Here is a 16,906-nt window from a genome sequence, read left to right on the forward strand (position 1 = left end):
AAGATGGCATCCTTTCCTCATCCTAGGTCCAGAAGCCAACCAGAGGGGCAGCTGAATCTTGCTTCTACACTAGCGGCTGAATAACATGCTACACCACACCTGAGGCAGCAGGCTAGTTTAGGAGACCCAGGGAAGGCCATGTGGTATACACACCTTTGCCCTCCAGCAGAGCAGAATGCTTAGGAACCTTAGGAAGAAATACCAGGAGAGTTCCACAACTCCTCAGCAACTGCCATCTGAGGTGGTTGCCTCATTCTGCCTAATGATAGGGCTGGCTTTGATCAATGGAAGCTTGCAGGGAAAGTTCAAATCAGTGTGTGGAATTCCGTCACTTCCTACCCTATAGCCATTGGGTTCTTTGTGCCATCTTTGGCTTGCCTATTTACACTGTTGTGGTAAGGTGCAAAAGCCACTGCTCCCAAAATCTGTTATGTGATTCAATTTACAGAACCTCAAGCTAGGATAAAAACTAGTAATTGTTGTTGTTGTTCTACATTTATTTCTTCTTCCCTGATGAAGCTCAAGGCGACTTTCAGATAAAAACAATAACCACTAAAAGAAACCAATAATTAAAAAACAATTAAACATTGATGGGATTAAATCTATCTATATCTATCATCTATCTCTATCCATCTCTCATCTTTCTCTCTCTCCTATCTCTAGCTATCATCTCTCTCTCTCTCTCTCTCTCTCTCTCTCTCTCTCTCTCCCTCATCTATCTATCTACCTATCTAAGATTTGTTAAAACATACCAGTAAATAAGGTAAAGGTACCCTGACTGTTAGGTCCAGTCGTGGACGACTCTTGGGTTGTGTGCTCATCTTGCTCTATAGGCCGAGGGAGCCAGCGTTTGTCCACAGACAGCTTCCGGGTCATGTGGCCAATATGACTAAGCCGCTTCTGGCGAACCAGAGCAGTGCACGGAAACGCCGTTTATCTTCACGCTGGAGCAGTACCTATTTATCTACTTGAGGTTTGACGTGCTTTTGAACTGCGAGGTGGGCAGAAGCTGGGACTGAACAACAGGAGCTCACCCTGTTGCGGGGATTTGAACTGCCAACCTTCTGATTGGCAAGCCCTAGGCTCTGTGGTTTAGACCACGGCGCCACTCGTGTTACAATAAAAAGTACAATACCAACCTTTTAATTAAAAGCAGTCAATTCCCCAAAGCCTGCTTCATTAAGAAAGTCTTCACCTGTCAATGGAAGGACAGCAAGGCAGGAGCCAGTCTACGTTCTCTAGGGAGGGAGTTCCACAGTGACCACAAATAGGATCAAAACTTGCTGGTGTTTATGATTCACTCTGGAGCTTAGGACCCATTGCTATAGCTTCCATTCAGACAGCTAAGCAAGGAAGACAATAAAATGCTGTGAACCACCCTGAACTCTACAGAGGAAGGGTGGTATACAAATTTTATTACTAGTACTATTACTACTAGTACTACTAGGATATATCCAGAAATTCCTATTTTTGACTGGTGTGAAATTCAATCCCTTTATGTATCGTGAAATCAGTTTTTGATATGAGCATTGCTAATTGACCCAGTGTTCAACAAAGCTATATTAATAAAAAGAACCAATCATGCTACCTGAATCACTGGACCATATGGAATTTAAATTACTTAATTTCACAGATTTTAATAAAGAAAAATAGACTGACCACACTATGATTTGTCATTCGTTCTGATGCATGTTTCTTATTTATTTTCATTTTTCTTAGATAAAGAGCCTGAGTTGACGCATCTTCAGAGACAATGAGACCAGTGAAGGGTGACATAGACTTGATAATGAAAAGCCACTTCATCGTTGATTAGCTGGAAAGGTCTGGAAGGTGAATGAACAATTAACTCAGGAGATGTTTGGTGGTACATGTTGAAGATAACAAAATATGCTAAAAATAAAACCAATCCTGATCGGTCACCTTGGACTAAACAAGAGGCTTACGTCTGAGATGCTACTGAAACACCTCCCTACCTTTCCAGAGGGTGTTCAGAGCACAAAAGGGAATTGCGCTCACCCCTAGGATAAAGAGGTTGGGCTAACTGGAGCCACAACTTTTATTAATGCCGAGCAAAACACGGAGATCTGCAGCAATTAGTCTTACTTGCGTGGGAACACTCTCTAAGGCAGGGGATGCCTTGCCACCTCTTGCCAACTTGGGGATGAGCCTGAAAAAGTCATGACCAGGGATGGGCGAATCTATCAATTTCAGGTTCTCTCTCTTCCTCATTCCCCCCACTCTTATATTAAGTTCTCTACATTTCCACATTAGGATTTTTTTTTTAAGCCATCATGAAAATTAATCCACGGTTTTCTCTCTACACAGACATTTGGATGCAATTTTGCCCAACACAATGCATTTTAATGTGATTTTTACTAATTTGTGCACACTTTAGTGTATATATTTTTGTGTGCATGTACTATGGTTGGGGACCACATTTCAAAATCCAGAGAAGTGCAGATTTTGAAAGATAGCTGTAGTTTGGTTCGTGTATTGTATTAGAAAGTGTAAATAAATTAGTTTTGCCTTTAAATGAGAACCAAATTGAGGTTCTCCCCAACCCTTCTCATGACGGAGTTTGCTTCATCTGGCCATAATGTGGTTCACAACCAAAATGTGGTTCATGCAGTTCGCAACCCTGAAGCCTAAAAAACCTGAATGTGCTGCAACATGTTCCCAATGGGGTTTCCTTTCCTTGCTCCTGAGTACCAAAGTTGAGTAGCAGGTCTATGGAATCCCTGCTCACCATTTGGTGCAGCTGAATGCTCATTGTTGACCCTTTTCACTTTCTCCCCTATGTGGCTGACCAGACTCACCACCTCCTTTAAAGTTGATTGCCAGCCTTCTGCCCTCCATACCATATATGAGAGGACCATTCAAATATCTCCAGGAAGCAGATTCCACCAGCAGCAGGCAGCATGGTGGGCTGGTGCTACTTACTTAATCTTCTGTTGCATTGGGAGGTAGAGTAGGGAGGTAGAGAAGGGAGGCAGCAGCAAGTTTGGTGTGGTGCAAATGCACTGGCAAAGCCAATTGGGTATGCCTGACATAGGCGCCGACTCCATGGGGCCTGAGGGGGCCCGAGCTCCCTCAAAAATTCGTTTGGGGGGCTCCGCCCCCCCAATAATTTAAGAAAATTATTACCGTATTTTTCCGGCATTCTGCCTCAGGGTCTTACTGCCCACCCTGCTCTGTTTCCTTGCTGTGTTTGCTCAAACGGAACAAAGAGCAGGGAAAGCCCCTCCCCTCCAGGCAGAGGGAAAGCAGAGTGTGTCTCTGTGCTCCGTGCAGGAGGGAGAGAGAGAGAGCGAGAGAGCGCGCGCGAGCTGGCTGACTTGGGTGGGTAGGTGAGGGAAAACTTTTGCCTTCCTTTCCTCCCTCCTCCTGTTATACCCCTCTCCTGCATTCTTAGCCAGCTGCTTCTCTGCACACCCCTCTCCTGCTCCGTGTCCCTTCTGTGTTTTTCCTTCCCTCCCCACTTAAAATGTGGTTAAAAAGCATGGATCCACATGGATCCTCAGAATCTTTGCATTGGGTCAGCCCAAATTCACCATCAGAGCACATAGCATGTCCATGGCTACAGCCTGCCCCCCCCAAATCACGCACCCACTGTTGCCTGGGGCTGCAATGGTGCAAAAACGTGGTTACAAAACATGGATCTGAAGGAAGGGACGGTTTAGCTCTGTCGCAATATAGATTGCAATATAGATTGCCTGAGCAGCTTTGGCTTTAGATTCCAATAAAGATTGCTTAAGCAGGTTTGGCTTGTGACACTGGTCAAGTAAAGAATAAGAGAAGCCACGTAGGCCCAAAAGACAGGGAAATGGGTGAGGAACTTGCTTAACGTGATTATCCTCCTAAGGAAGGTGTATCTATAGGTTGGCAATTGGTGGTTGGTGGAAGGAAGGTGTATCTATAGGTTGGCAATTGGTGGTTGGTGGAAGGAAGGTGTATCTATAGGTTGGCAATTGGTGATTGGTGGAGAAATGTGTACCTACAGTATAAGAATGCCTGCCAAATGCCATGCATTTACAGCCAGTTTTCAGGAGCTATCCTGCTGGTTGTCTCTGTGCACAGATTGTCTCTGTGCACAGATTTCAATAAACTCTTTTTCTCCAAAGAAGATTTTGCTTTCCTGGTACTTTTGTTCCCTCCATGGTTCAGGGGATGGCGAGGCTGATGGATCCCTAGGTAAATAAGGCTTCAGATCCACATGGATCCTCAGGATCTTTGCATTGGGTCAGCCCAAATTCACCATCAGAGCACATAGCATGTCCATGGCTACAGCCTGCCCCCCCAAAATCACGCACCCACTGTTGCCTGGGGCTGCAGTGGTGCAAAAACGTGGTTACAAAACATGGATCCACATGGATCCTCAGGATCTTTGCATTGGGTCAGCCCAAATTCACCATCAGAGCACATAGCATGTCCATGGCTACAGCCTGCCCCCCAAAAATCACGCACCCACTGTTGCCTGGGGCTGCAATGGTGCAAAAACGTGGTTACAAAACATGGATCCACATGGATCCTCAGGATCTTTGCATTGGGTCAGCCCAAATTCACATCAGAGCACATAGCATGTCCATGGCTACAGCCTGCCCCCCCAAAATCACGCACCCACTGTTGCCTGGGGCTGCAATGGTGCAAAAACGTGGTTACAAAACATGGATCCACATGGATCCTCAGGATTTTTGCATTGGGTCACCCCAAATTCACCATCAGATCACATGTCTGTGGCCACAGCATGAAGCACAAAAATGATACATCCACTGTTTCATTCAGAATGTTTTTCCCCCTTGTTTTCCTCCTCTAAAAACGATGTGCGTGTTATGGTCAGGTGCGTGTTATAGAGCGAAAAATACGGTAGTTATATTATGCTTTGTAAAATCACAAAATTATGTTGGTATTTTTTATTTTCCTTGTTTGATGATAGTTACCTTTTAAAATACATTCAGTAATGAGTTAAAACAAATAATTATTACGGTAGTAAAAGAGGCGGCGCGAGTAGTTTTGCTCGGTGCGTGCGACTGGCCCAGCCCCTCTTTCCTTTTCCTCTCTTCTGCTCTCCCGCCGGGCGCCTGAGGGAGAGTTACTTAGCGGTTCTGAGGAGCCGCTGTTGTTTCAGCAGGGGAAAAACCGCCGCCCGCGAACCGCCGAGCTCCCTCTCTCTTTCCAGCCTCTCTCTCTCTCTCTCTCTCTCTCTCTCTCTCTCTCTCTCTCGCTATGGCCAAGGAGGAGGAGAAGCCCTTCAGCCAGTCTATGGCCGAGTGGCGGAGGTTCATCTACAACCCCAACAGCGGCGAGTTCCTGGGGCGAACGGCCAAGAGCTGTGGTGAGGAGGGCGAGCGAGCGAGTGCGGGCGGGGAAGGGAGGGGAGGGGGCGGCCGGCACGAGGGGCGGTGGGAGGCGAGGCGCAGCGGGCACTTGCCTTGCCCACCACGCATCTCTCTCCTTCTCGGTCTCTCTCCCTCCCTCAGCTGGCGAGGGGGCCACGAGGCGGGCGGCAGCAGCAGCAACGGGCCGGGAGCGGATCTTAGAAAACTTCCCGGGGCAGGACCCCAGTATGGCCCCCCCCAATATTTTTTATAAGTCGGCGCCCCTGATGCCTGATGGTGTGTTTGCACTGCACTGATCTCACTTCACCCCTCCTTCCCCTCTATCTCCCGAAAAGCAGCAGCAATGGGAACGACCAGACTTCATCCACTACTGGGTTCCACAAAACAAATCTATGCCAAAATAATGTTGTGTCCTTTGTAACAAACAAAGGTGACACCAAAGACAGGGGCCCACCTGATGATGTCAATGCATGGGGCAACTGCTATGAGAGAAAGCACCCTATGTGTGCATTCATATCATCCAGCTCAAACCTGAGCTGTTTACGTGACACTTGCTCTTTGCATTTCTTACATGTTCTCTGGGTCCAATAGCCATAAACCGAAGGTATTTTGGAAAGGTATTTGTGTTTTTCTCTGTAGGATGTTGTTCTGTTAAACAACTCTCCATGTGGGTATCCAATTGTTGGAAGCAGATAACTCATTTACAGAAATGTGATTTCGCTTCGGTGCCAAGTACATTGGCCAAAAATGACAGCTGTCACATCTGAATAGTAAAGGATGATCCTCAAGGGTAGGACACAAAGGCCAGGTGCCTGGAGTGAATTACATGATCACTCATCTTCAAACGAAAACATATCTATCCTTCAAAAAAGAAAATCCATAATCTTTTAAAGTTCCCGTCCTCTGCTGTAGTGATCTTCTATTTTGGATGGTAAGAAACATGCATTTATTTTCTAGAAGTGTAACATTCTGAAGGTATATGACTGGTTCCATTTCTGCTTCCAGCATGCTAAAAATCTGTCTTTCCTCAAGCAACTAATGACTGTGCAGTCTGGAACGATAATAGCTTGAAATGGACAGCTGCCATTTTACAAAACATTATTAGAGGAGCAAAGTATTCATAGCTAGGAAGTGCAGAGGAAGGCTAATTTTCCTGAGAAAATAGGGTGAACAATTATTCTGAATCTGGAGCTGTTCCATGATGTTCAGGTAGCATTTGTGGCCAAGGTGACTTTACCAGCTTTAGTTGGTGCACCAGCCACTCCAAGGGCAGAGTCTGGAGGCGCACGCTGCAGCAACCTTGATCAAATTCAATTAACAAAAAAAAAACCTTTTGGTTAAAACATGCTGCGTTAAGGGTTTTCCATGTTCACTCAAGCTCCAAAATGCCAGGAACCTGTCACTGTTAAGGGCTCTTTTGATGTTTTCATATGTACAAAGCTGCCTTGTGGAATTCTATTATGGATGGAATAGTGGAATAGATAGAAACAAGCAATCAAACAGATAAATAATGTATCTTCTCCAGTGTATCTATTCAGTGGAGTTTGGTGCTGATTTAGTCTGGTAGGGCAGAAGACAGGGAGGTCAACAACAGGTGGCGCCAGAACTAATGATAACCAATTAATTCTGTTTTTGTCCCCATTGGCCTCCCAACTGAGTTCTACAAAGGCAACACTGAATCTAAGGATCACAGAGGCTGCCCAACGCGTTGATTTAATTTTTCTGTGAGTCAACAGCCCCTGATGGAAAAATGGTTTCTCACCCCAGCACTAAATCATAGTTTAGCATTAGGGACACAGCCTGCTCTATCCTCTTCCTCTGGCATAAGTGCAAGGAAGTGGTTGGAAGAATCCACTTCCATTTTCAAGTAACCACAGTTTGTTGTGCTGTCTGAAGCAGAAACTGTGGTTAGTTTTCACTATGAACAAGCTGGGTTCAGAAACCATGGTTTTACATTTGCTGGCTTAGGCAAATCATTGATGAAGGTACTGTCTGTCCCAGTTTCAATGAAATGGACAAACTGGGGTAACAAAAGTGGATGCTTTTTATTTCCTCCTCATTGGCACATTGGAGTAGGAAGGTAAAAGGGGAGTGCATGAGCAGATAATCTTTAACAAAACTCTAAAATATAATTTTACATCTCAGTACAGTACAGTGGTACCTCAGTTCTTGAACGTAATCCACTCTGGAAGACCGTTTGGCATATGAAACGTTTGAAAACCGAGGCACGGCTTCCCATTGGTTGCAAGAGCTTCTTGCACTCAGCAGAAGCTGCATCGCACGTTCGAGTTCTGAAAAACTTTGGAAACAGAAGCATTTACTTCCAGGTTTTCAGCATTCAAGAACCAAAACATTCAACAACAGAGGCGTTCGGGAACTGAGATACCACTGTATTGATGCACAGATAGAGACAGAGAACCGAAGATAAAACATGACTGTGTATCTTGCAGGTTAGACTTAATCTAGGCCTTGGCTCTAAAATTAGAATCATAGAATTGGAAGGAACATCTAGTCCAACCTCCTGCAATGCAGGAATACACAGCTGCCCCATACCTACAGCCTTAGCATTATCAGCACCACACTCTAACCAACTGAGCTATCTATCTGCTCTATATATAGAATGCTCTCATCTCTCATCTCCCAGAGTGTCATGACTATAAGTGTTCTTTTCCCACCTAAACTTTTACTCTCCAAGTTTTGTTTCTTGAACTTGATCTGTTCTTGTATGGGCCATTTACTTCCCAGCAGGCACAGCTGCTAGTATTTCCAGACTGTATGTTTTCAAACACACATCCTCCTTTCCACAGTGGGATGGCACAAATAGCCAATCAAGTATTATTCTCCCAGGTATATGAGATCATTCTTTGCTTAGGGGAAAAAATAACCATAGGTATGCTCTGCTGCCTAAATGGATCCAGTTCTGATTGTTAGTTCGGAATGTCTTTTATTGGTGCATCTTGTTAGCATTAATGTGATTGCTTTATGTCCTAAGTAATGCATACACCTGGAAAAAGCCTGACCTTACCTGGTACAAAACCCAACTGCCACAATGTAGGCTATCTGTTTAGCCTTTGAAGGTTCCATTAACAATTTGTGTATTTGCTTCCTATTGCTACCTCACAGCAGGGACAGATTAAGCCAACATAAAACAGTTATAACTCATATTTGAAAATTAAATCTATGAATGGAAAATTCCTTCCTTCATGTTGAGTGAAGATAAAAATATTTAATGAATTTATAGAGAATGGGATATATCTGCTCTTGAGTGCTTTAATGTTTTTATTCCCAAGGTTTGTATTTTTCAGGGGTGGAAACAGTGCTTCATTGAGAGAAGAGGCCATTGCCAGGCAGAGAATGCGCAGAGAATGCAGAATGATTGCAGTCATCCATCGAAGGAAGAATGGATTAATCCTTCCGCTTTCTTTTTTCTATGGCATCTCAGTAATTCTGCGGGTGTCCTAAACTGAATGTTCTCTCTTTGTTCCACAATACAGTCACACCTCGGGTTAAGAACTTAATTCATTCTGGAGGTCCATTCTTAACCTGAAACTGTTCTTAACCTGAGGTACCACTTTAGCTAATGGGGCCTTCTGTTGTTGCTGCGCCGCTGGAGCACAATTTCTGTTCTCATCCTGAAGCAAAGTTCTTAACCCGAGGTACTATTTCGTCATGTACCAAAGTCCTGGTGTGTGTTTGTGTGTGTGTGTCAGAGAGAGAGAGAGAGAGAGAGAATGAGTGCTGCATTAATTCTAAACACATTTCCTTCTCACTGGGAACGTTCTGCAACTTACTAGGCCTGCATACTAAGAATGACTGACATCAATTCAGGTAAACATGGGACAATTTTTAAACCAGGCATTGATGCAAATGCTCACGTCTCCTCTCACACCAGTGCCTGAGGAGAGGGATGCCATTTTATTTCTGTGCCTAGTGTACTGCTGCATTTGTGGCGAGACCCATTGTGTGGTGCCTGCTCTCATGACACAATAGTAGCAGCAGGTAACAGGCCTGGCTTTTCCATTCATCACTTAGTCATGAGAGGAAATGGAATGAGGCACAAGGCCACAAAGATATTGGTCTCTTTAAGTTAGCTTTGCAAACAGTTCAGAACATCTGCTTGTAGTCTAGGGGGATATAATTGCTGGATAAATATTAGGCTAGATTTAAGTATCATTTTCAGTCCTGTTTAGTGATAAAAGGAATTGTAGCCTGACCCCCCAAAAAGTGTGCAGGGGGAGCTATTTGGCAATTCTGACTGGGAAGTAAGTGTCAAGCAGGGATGGGGGAAAATCCAATTCAGTTTGCATTTAAAGTCAAATCTGTCACATTTGCACTTTCTGAAATAATATCAGACCTGAAACACAGCCATCCTTTGAATTTTGCACTTATCTGAATTTTGCCATGCTGGGTTAAAATGCCCTCTGAGGACTCTCTCCTATATCAGTGACCCCTCTAGTCCTACTTGGCAGCACCAGGTGGGGATGGCAATGGTGGGTATGCTTTGCAACTTAAAGGATATTGTTCCACACCATGGTGCTATGTGGGGAATTAAATGGCAGCTCCCTGGATCTTACTGACATGACTTAAGAGAAGTCCGAGGCAGGCATTAGCTGTGGGACTTACTGGGACATTAAGCCTCCCACAGGTGGTCATAACTGCAGTGTGGTGATGCCAGGTCCATCAATGCCATTACCTTTTCCCAGTGCCAGGTTGCAACCTTTGCAGCCTTCACCATGCATGCAGAAAGTCCCAGGTGCCACCCTTGGCATTTCCAGATAGGGCTGAGAGAGAGATCGCTGCCTGAAATCCTGGACAGCCACTGCCAGCCAGTGGAGACAATACTGAGCTAGATGAAGAAACGGTCTGAGGCAGCTTCCTATGGTTCTTCCTATCCATAAAGCTGGACTTCATGAGCTGTGATACCTTAACTCGTCTTCAACCACTGCTGTAAATTTGCATTGGGCTTTAAATACCAAATTAAAACAAAAAGCTCTGTGCCATATTTATATTCTTACAAGTCAGCTGTTGTTGTTTCTTTTATTTTTCACTGTACTGTTGGAGGCTTACCCTTATGTGGTTTTCCTTTCTGTGTTACTTTGCAAGTCTGAAACAGTTCCTGCCCGTAATGTAATAATGTTCCATCCATTACCTTTGCGATCATGAATGGTTACTGATAAGTCAGTCTCCATTTTATTTAATCTGAGTTAATCTTTGCTTTATTATATGCTAGTGCCTCCATATTCTGTGCCTTTTAATTTGCTGATTAAGCTTCTGGCGCACGCTGCATAAGCATAAGTCTGTCTTCTCAATGATCTGAGGGTGGCTTTTTGGCTGTAGAAACCTGTGTATAAAATATATGTGGAAACTTCAGTTGTGAAGGGCATACATACATCCAACCATACATACAGCCCTACCACCTAAAACCCTCCACAAAGGGTTGCCACCCTTTAAAACATTTAATTCCTCTATCCTGGGTATTTGTAAAGCATCTGTGCACACCTTTACCTGGGATAGAATATATACCTGGGAGTAAGACTTATTAAAGTGTGTTTGTTTGTTTGTGCGCGCTGTCAGATACTGCATTCTACTGCATGTCCGTTGTTAGATATTGCTGTTGAATGTTAGACATCTGTTAGACATCTACTGCATGTCTGCTATGAAGTAGTGACTAGTACTAAATGTCAGCTGTCAGCTAGTTTTCTTCTTGTTGTGCTGGGTGCTATTCTGACATGTCAAATATTGACTACTCTAATTTTCAAATCCTGTCAGACATTCATCGCTACCACATTCTGGACAGTAAGATACTAGAGACTCCCAGCATTCATATTTGAAGCAGTGATAGGGTATTTTTGATTTTCCCCTCCCTCTTTCATTCTTTTAGAGTTCATACAGAAGTGGAAGCACCTTTTCTCCCATTAGTTTTGGAGGAGGAGAAGGATAATTCCTTAACATTTTGTGCAGACCAAGAGATTTACTGCCCTCATCTCTTTTTTTGGAACATACTAACTTTCCCTCTTTTGTAATAGGCTGACCATAAACTGAGGCCCAATCGATCTTTAAAAATTGCCAAGCCTGTATGGCTGCCAATGTACTTACATTGCAAGGGGATGAGGATAAAACTCTTTCTAGACACCATTATTTGCAATCTTATTCTGTTGCATGCATAAATAGGTCATAATTTACTTGTGTCTCCCCCCCCCCTTTCTTTCTTTGGCTCAAAATGATTTTCACAAGCATAATTAAAGTGAGGCAGAATTGGCAGTCTTCCATGGCCTTTCCCAGATATCTCTAATTAGTATTGATTTTTCTCCATGCTTTAAGAAGAGATAGCGAAAAACCAAACTTTGTTTCTAACAGCAGGTGATGCAGAGGGATATTAGCTGTAGCAGTAATTATGCTATGAAACACTTACAAGGGCATGTCCCAACCTAAGTATATGACAGCGAATCCATAAGTAATAGGCAACAGTGGATAATAAATGGGCAACATCAAAATTTGAATCGCATTGGCAATAATCTCGGATGCCTTTAAAGGCATACGGTGGTTTTGAACTGTTTGGATGCATATTTCAGCGGCGTAGAACAAATAAAAAGTGTATATGCTTTGATAAAATGTCCAGCAATACCTTCAAAAGTGGGGTTATATGTCTTTGGCCACAGCATTCTCCATCAGCTGCAGCATTTGGGATCATTTTCAAGGCAGCCCCACCTAGAGAGCATTGTAGTTTTCCAATCTGGATGTTACCAGAGCATGGATTGCTGTGGCCAGGCTTTTCCTGCCCAGGAACAGCAATAACTGGTGAAGCTGCTGTATCTGGCAATACAGACACCCTTAGCCACTGATGCCTCAGATGACAAAACTGGATTCAGGAATACCGTACAATGTACCTTCTCTTTCAATGGAATTGCAACCTTACCAAAGGCAATTGGTACAACTGGTATGAGGCAAATTGCAATGTATCTGTCTGATCTTCACGCTTTTAACTTGTGAGTGTTCAGTACTGTACTGCTGTACCTTAGAACAAGTTTTAACAGCAGGCAATCAACTTCTCACTTTCATTCCATGCTCCAAGGGAGCCTACTCCTCAAAATGGTATCCATTTAAAAGGGCTGTGAAAAGGCGAATATCTATAGGCGAATTATACGAGTACATAAGCTTTTGGCTGAAATCTAGATCTGCATCGACTACATTGTCCCCTGCCTAAGCGCTTTTCTAGGCAATCATTAATTACATTTTGAACCACTTCATATCTGAGTTAATAAAGGGATTCTGGTTAAACCTGGGTGTCTCAATGAGCTATTAAAAATATTTATGAGCAGAGAAAGGAAGGGAGTGCAGAGGTGACTTGAGAAAGGCAATAAGCAAAGGAAGAAGGAAGAACAGTGAGCCATAAAAGAAAGGGGAAAACAAACCATACCATTTTCAGTAAATACTGCAAAGTGCTAAAACTGCATTAAAACACCCACACCCACACCAAGAGCGTATGATAACTCCCCTGACCTTTGGTGAAATCAGGAATATTAATCCATATATAGCTAGATATGTGAGCTCCTGTATTTTTGGAAGGATAGAATCTTATGATTAAAACTCACCAAGCTGCTATGTAGAAGGTGGCATGCTCTTTCCTTCTGTAGGTTTTATCAGGTCAGATGTGAGAGAGAGAAAGAAAAGAAGTTAATCCTTATGCAACTTTCCTCTGTGTTTTTAAGCTGCTCTCAGCTGTCAATAAAATGATGGTTTGGGGCGATGGGGTAAGGCATTTGAACGCATCTGGAAGCAGGAATTGCCTGGATTGGTTCATGTTAGCTAAAGCCTAGGTTACAAACTCTCTGTTGTCGCTCTCATCTTGACCTTTTAAATCTCAGTTCTTTAAAGACTGCTCATCTCTTCTGATCATTTCTTTTTGATTTCAGTAGTGTCACTAGGGCACTATTGGTTTAGGATTCTCTGAAGAACACACTCCCTTGAACATATGCAGCACAAGCAGTGTTAGAATCGGGGGGAGGAAAGCAACGGTCATTGGAAGGTGTCAGTTTTTTTCACATTTCCACAAGTGATGCTTAGTTCACCTTTGAACCTCTCTCACACTGTGTATGACAACATCTGGTTGCTAACGCGGGGGATATGGATGAGATGCATCCTAACAAACATAGATTGAGCATAGATATGCATTGCACGCCATTATGTTTTTTAAAAGTATCCAGGAAAAAATTCTCTCACTCTGAATTGGCCTGACATATCATTGTTGTTGTTTTAACAACGATTTTAAGTTTTATGTGTGAAAGAAGCTTTAGCCTCAGGAATTAGATATGGCTCTCTAAACATGAATACGGGGGGGGGGGGGCGGACCTCAAATGGGTCTCATGTTTTGTGAACATTTTAACCCACTTCCTCTTAAGTTTTTCCCCAGTGGAGAGGGGAGGTGTTCTCTGAAGAACACACTCCCTTGAACATATGCAGCACAAGCCCTGTTGGAAAGAAGATAGGGATACATTGCTTGCTGTTTAGGAGCAATGTGTTACTTTGCATTTTGTAATGTTTATTTGTAACTATTTTAAGGCTGTTCTGCAGTAAAGCTTTGAAGCTCATTCTTGTGGTGGATAGCTCATTCATTTCTGCTCTGCACAAGGGGTTCCATTTGCAGGGGGAGTCAAATGTGGCTCATGAGGTAGTAGTAGTAGTAGTAGTAGTAGTAGTAGTAGTAATAATAATAATAATAGGACCCTTGAAATTCTCTCTGAACCACACCCCTCACTGGCCCTGCTTATGCCCTTGTAGTGTGCATTTCTTCTTCATGGAATGTGTTAATGAACTGTGATAAGCCTTCTTGCCTGAAATGGGGAGATTGTGTGGGTGTGTAGAAACCTTCCCCTTTTGTTTTTCTTACCAGCCTCGTGCCACAGAAGCTGGTGTTCTCTGCAGTACTTCAAGTTGAACAAGTTGAATTCGCAAGAAGCTAGGAATAGATAGTGGGTAATAACATTTTTCATTTGTAATGAGCCAGCTTATGTAAATATCTCTTTTGAACTGGGCATTGTACTTCTAATTCACATCTTTGGATAAACCACCTTTTAAAGCATTGTTGCATTTTTCATGAGCTGAGGAACCCCTGATTTATGAGCCCTGTGTGTAAAGAAAGTCATAAAGAGTTGCATATCAGTGTAAGAAATATAATAACCAGTTCCCCCCCAGGGAAGTGTTTTACTTGTTCTGTGGGATATTCTGTTTTATGGGCAGCCTATTTAAAAAACAAAAACAAAACAAAAAACTGAACTTGAAGCTGTGTGTTGCTTAAGTACCACAGCAGCTGCTACTTGCAGACGTGCTGAGAATATAATAGTACTGGATGCCTCTGATAACGGTGGTTTAGCATTGCAAATACACTGAAAAGTTACTCCTGGCATTCCAGTGTTTCAAAATCATAAAAAAAGGCATATCTTAGTATTCAGATTATGTGACATGGGGAGAATCTAAAGGCTTTATGGCTGCTGCAATTTTGGTTCATAATTTCATGGCGTAGGTAGACTTTTGGTCCATGGCACTGGAAGATGATAACAATAGTGTCTTATGAGAAGTCCAAGATATCTCAGGTCCCGGGGGGGGGGGGGGAGAGGACTCTTAGGTAAGACTATTTACAGGTTAGCAATAAGAAATGCAGTGAGCTCATTTTCCCCTGCTGTGTTTCAAGTCAAACCCCTACGTTGCTGTAAAGACCAGAAAGTGGGCAGGGATATCTTTACCTGATATTGTCTGATTTGTTTCCCTGTGCTGAACTCCTTTTCCTCAACTCTGCTATCTGGGCATGTGCAATGGCTGCCCAAAATGTCTCAGCTTAACCCCAGCTTCCATTTTCTCATTGGAATGAAAGGGCATCAAACATCATTATACACCTTTAGGCAGCAGGCAAAAATGGTCCTTTTTAACCAGGCCTTTGGTTGACCTGATCGTCATCCTATACCCTTTTAAAATGTGACTCTTTTTTTGGGGGGGGGGGAGTGTTATTCGGTTATTGTTTTTATTTTGAGTTTATATATTGTGATCTTTTCTGTGAACTGCCCTGAGACCTCTGGGTATAGGGCGGCATATGAATTCAATAGATAATAATAATAAAAATAAACAAACAGGTTTATTTCTCAAGAAGCTACAGGGCACCCATAGATAGTGGCTTACACTTTAGAAACCCCTACTGAAATTCCAGGAAAACTCACTAATAGCCAAGTGCCAGTGTTTAGAGTAAAATATATCACGACTAAACATCAATAAATATCAGACATATAAATGAGTTTTTTTCGCAGTGATTGTGAGTTGTCAAAGAACCCACTGGGAAATTCTCTTGGGGAAGAATCTGATAAATTCATTATTGCATGATAAATGTATGGCCAAGATGGGAACCTTTGTGAAGAACAAAATTTTGATGTGTGATTGGTTTGAAGCTGACCAGGTAATTGACAAGGATGGCTGCATGACTGAGCTTTCTCTATGCTTCCAAGCAGTTTAACTTTGCTTTCATTCCTCCCACAGAGTATTTGAGTCCATGGAAAACTCCCTTGAAGGCTTGCACGTGGAATGACACATGAAATAGCACATGGAAGCACATTTGGTCCCTGGGCTGGCAATTTTCTCTGTCAGGAGGATGAAGCGCCATTAGGTCTAGCAGGCGTGAAAATAAAACAAAAGAAGTAGAAGTTCAGACAGGCAGTGTGGGTGTCTCTCTTGTCTTACTGGAATTTGGAGGCCTAAAACTTGTCTTTGTTTAAAAGAGCTGGGGCTTTCCAACCTGAGAGTGGGATGTTAAAATTGCGAGTGATGTAAAGAGGGTGATCTGGGAAATGTTAGTCACAATGCGTTTCTCTCACCCGCTGAACATAAGAGGCATTGGGCTGAGTGCAAAAACATGCTGCACATCTTCGCACAGTGTAGAACTTCCTTGCCACAGAATGTTGTAGTATCAATGAGCATCAAAGGAGTTTTTTTTAAAAAAAGAAACAGAAATGGGCAAATTCCAAGGGTTTTGATAGGAAATTCCAGTTATGAAATGTGGTATTACCTCTGCCATAAGAGATAAGTAATTTAATCAGAAGTACAGGTGTAGACAAGCAGCTGAGAGAATAAATTATGCCCCTGTTTATTAGGACTGACTCATATGTTACACGGGCATCATAGTAAGCAAAACAAAATGATAGCAAAAGCAGAAACTAACTAAAAAAGAAGAAGACTGTGCCTTCCTAAAGAGCTGCCCCATTCTCGTATTTAGCTACTTAACCACTTCAAAGCCCTTTTGGGCACTAAGTAATATATATATGATAAATAGCAATAATGTGTCTTGCCATATGTAACCATTGGGATCAGCAATCAGTGATCTACCTTTTAAAATGCATCGAGTATCGAGTACTTTTGCAATAAAATTAAACTAGGAGAGAGACATTATCTCAGCAATTTCCTCACCATCTTTTTTCTACCCCAAATAATTCTTGTCCAATATTACAGATAGTTCTGTTAGCCAACTCTATCTTGATGGAGAGGAAGAGATAGGGGCTGAGAGTTAATCCATCTTGATCTGCTTATTTATG

General features: G+C 42.9%; 1 long non-coding RNA gene across 1 annotated transcript; it reads left to right on the forward strand.

Annotated features, from left to right (window-relative positions):
• Positions 1–254: 254 nt before the first annotated feature.
• Positions 255–14,297, forward strand: LOC310841688. Its single transcript, XR_014562693.1, has 3 exons — positions 255–395; positions 1,720–1,830; positions 14,227–14,297. It is a non-coding gene; the product is annotated as an uncharacterized lncRNA (long non-coding RNA).
• The last annotated feature ends 2,609 nt before the right edge of the window (positions 14,298–16,906 follow it).

Source organism: Podarcis gaigeae (assembly GCF_964106915.1).
Source record: "Podarcis gaigeae genome assembly, chromosome: 3".
Lineage (NCBI taxonomy): Eukaryota > Metazoa > Chordata > Lepidosauria > Squamata > Lacertidae > Podarcis > Podarcis gaigeae.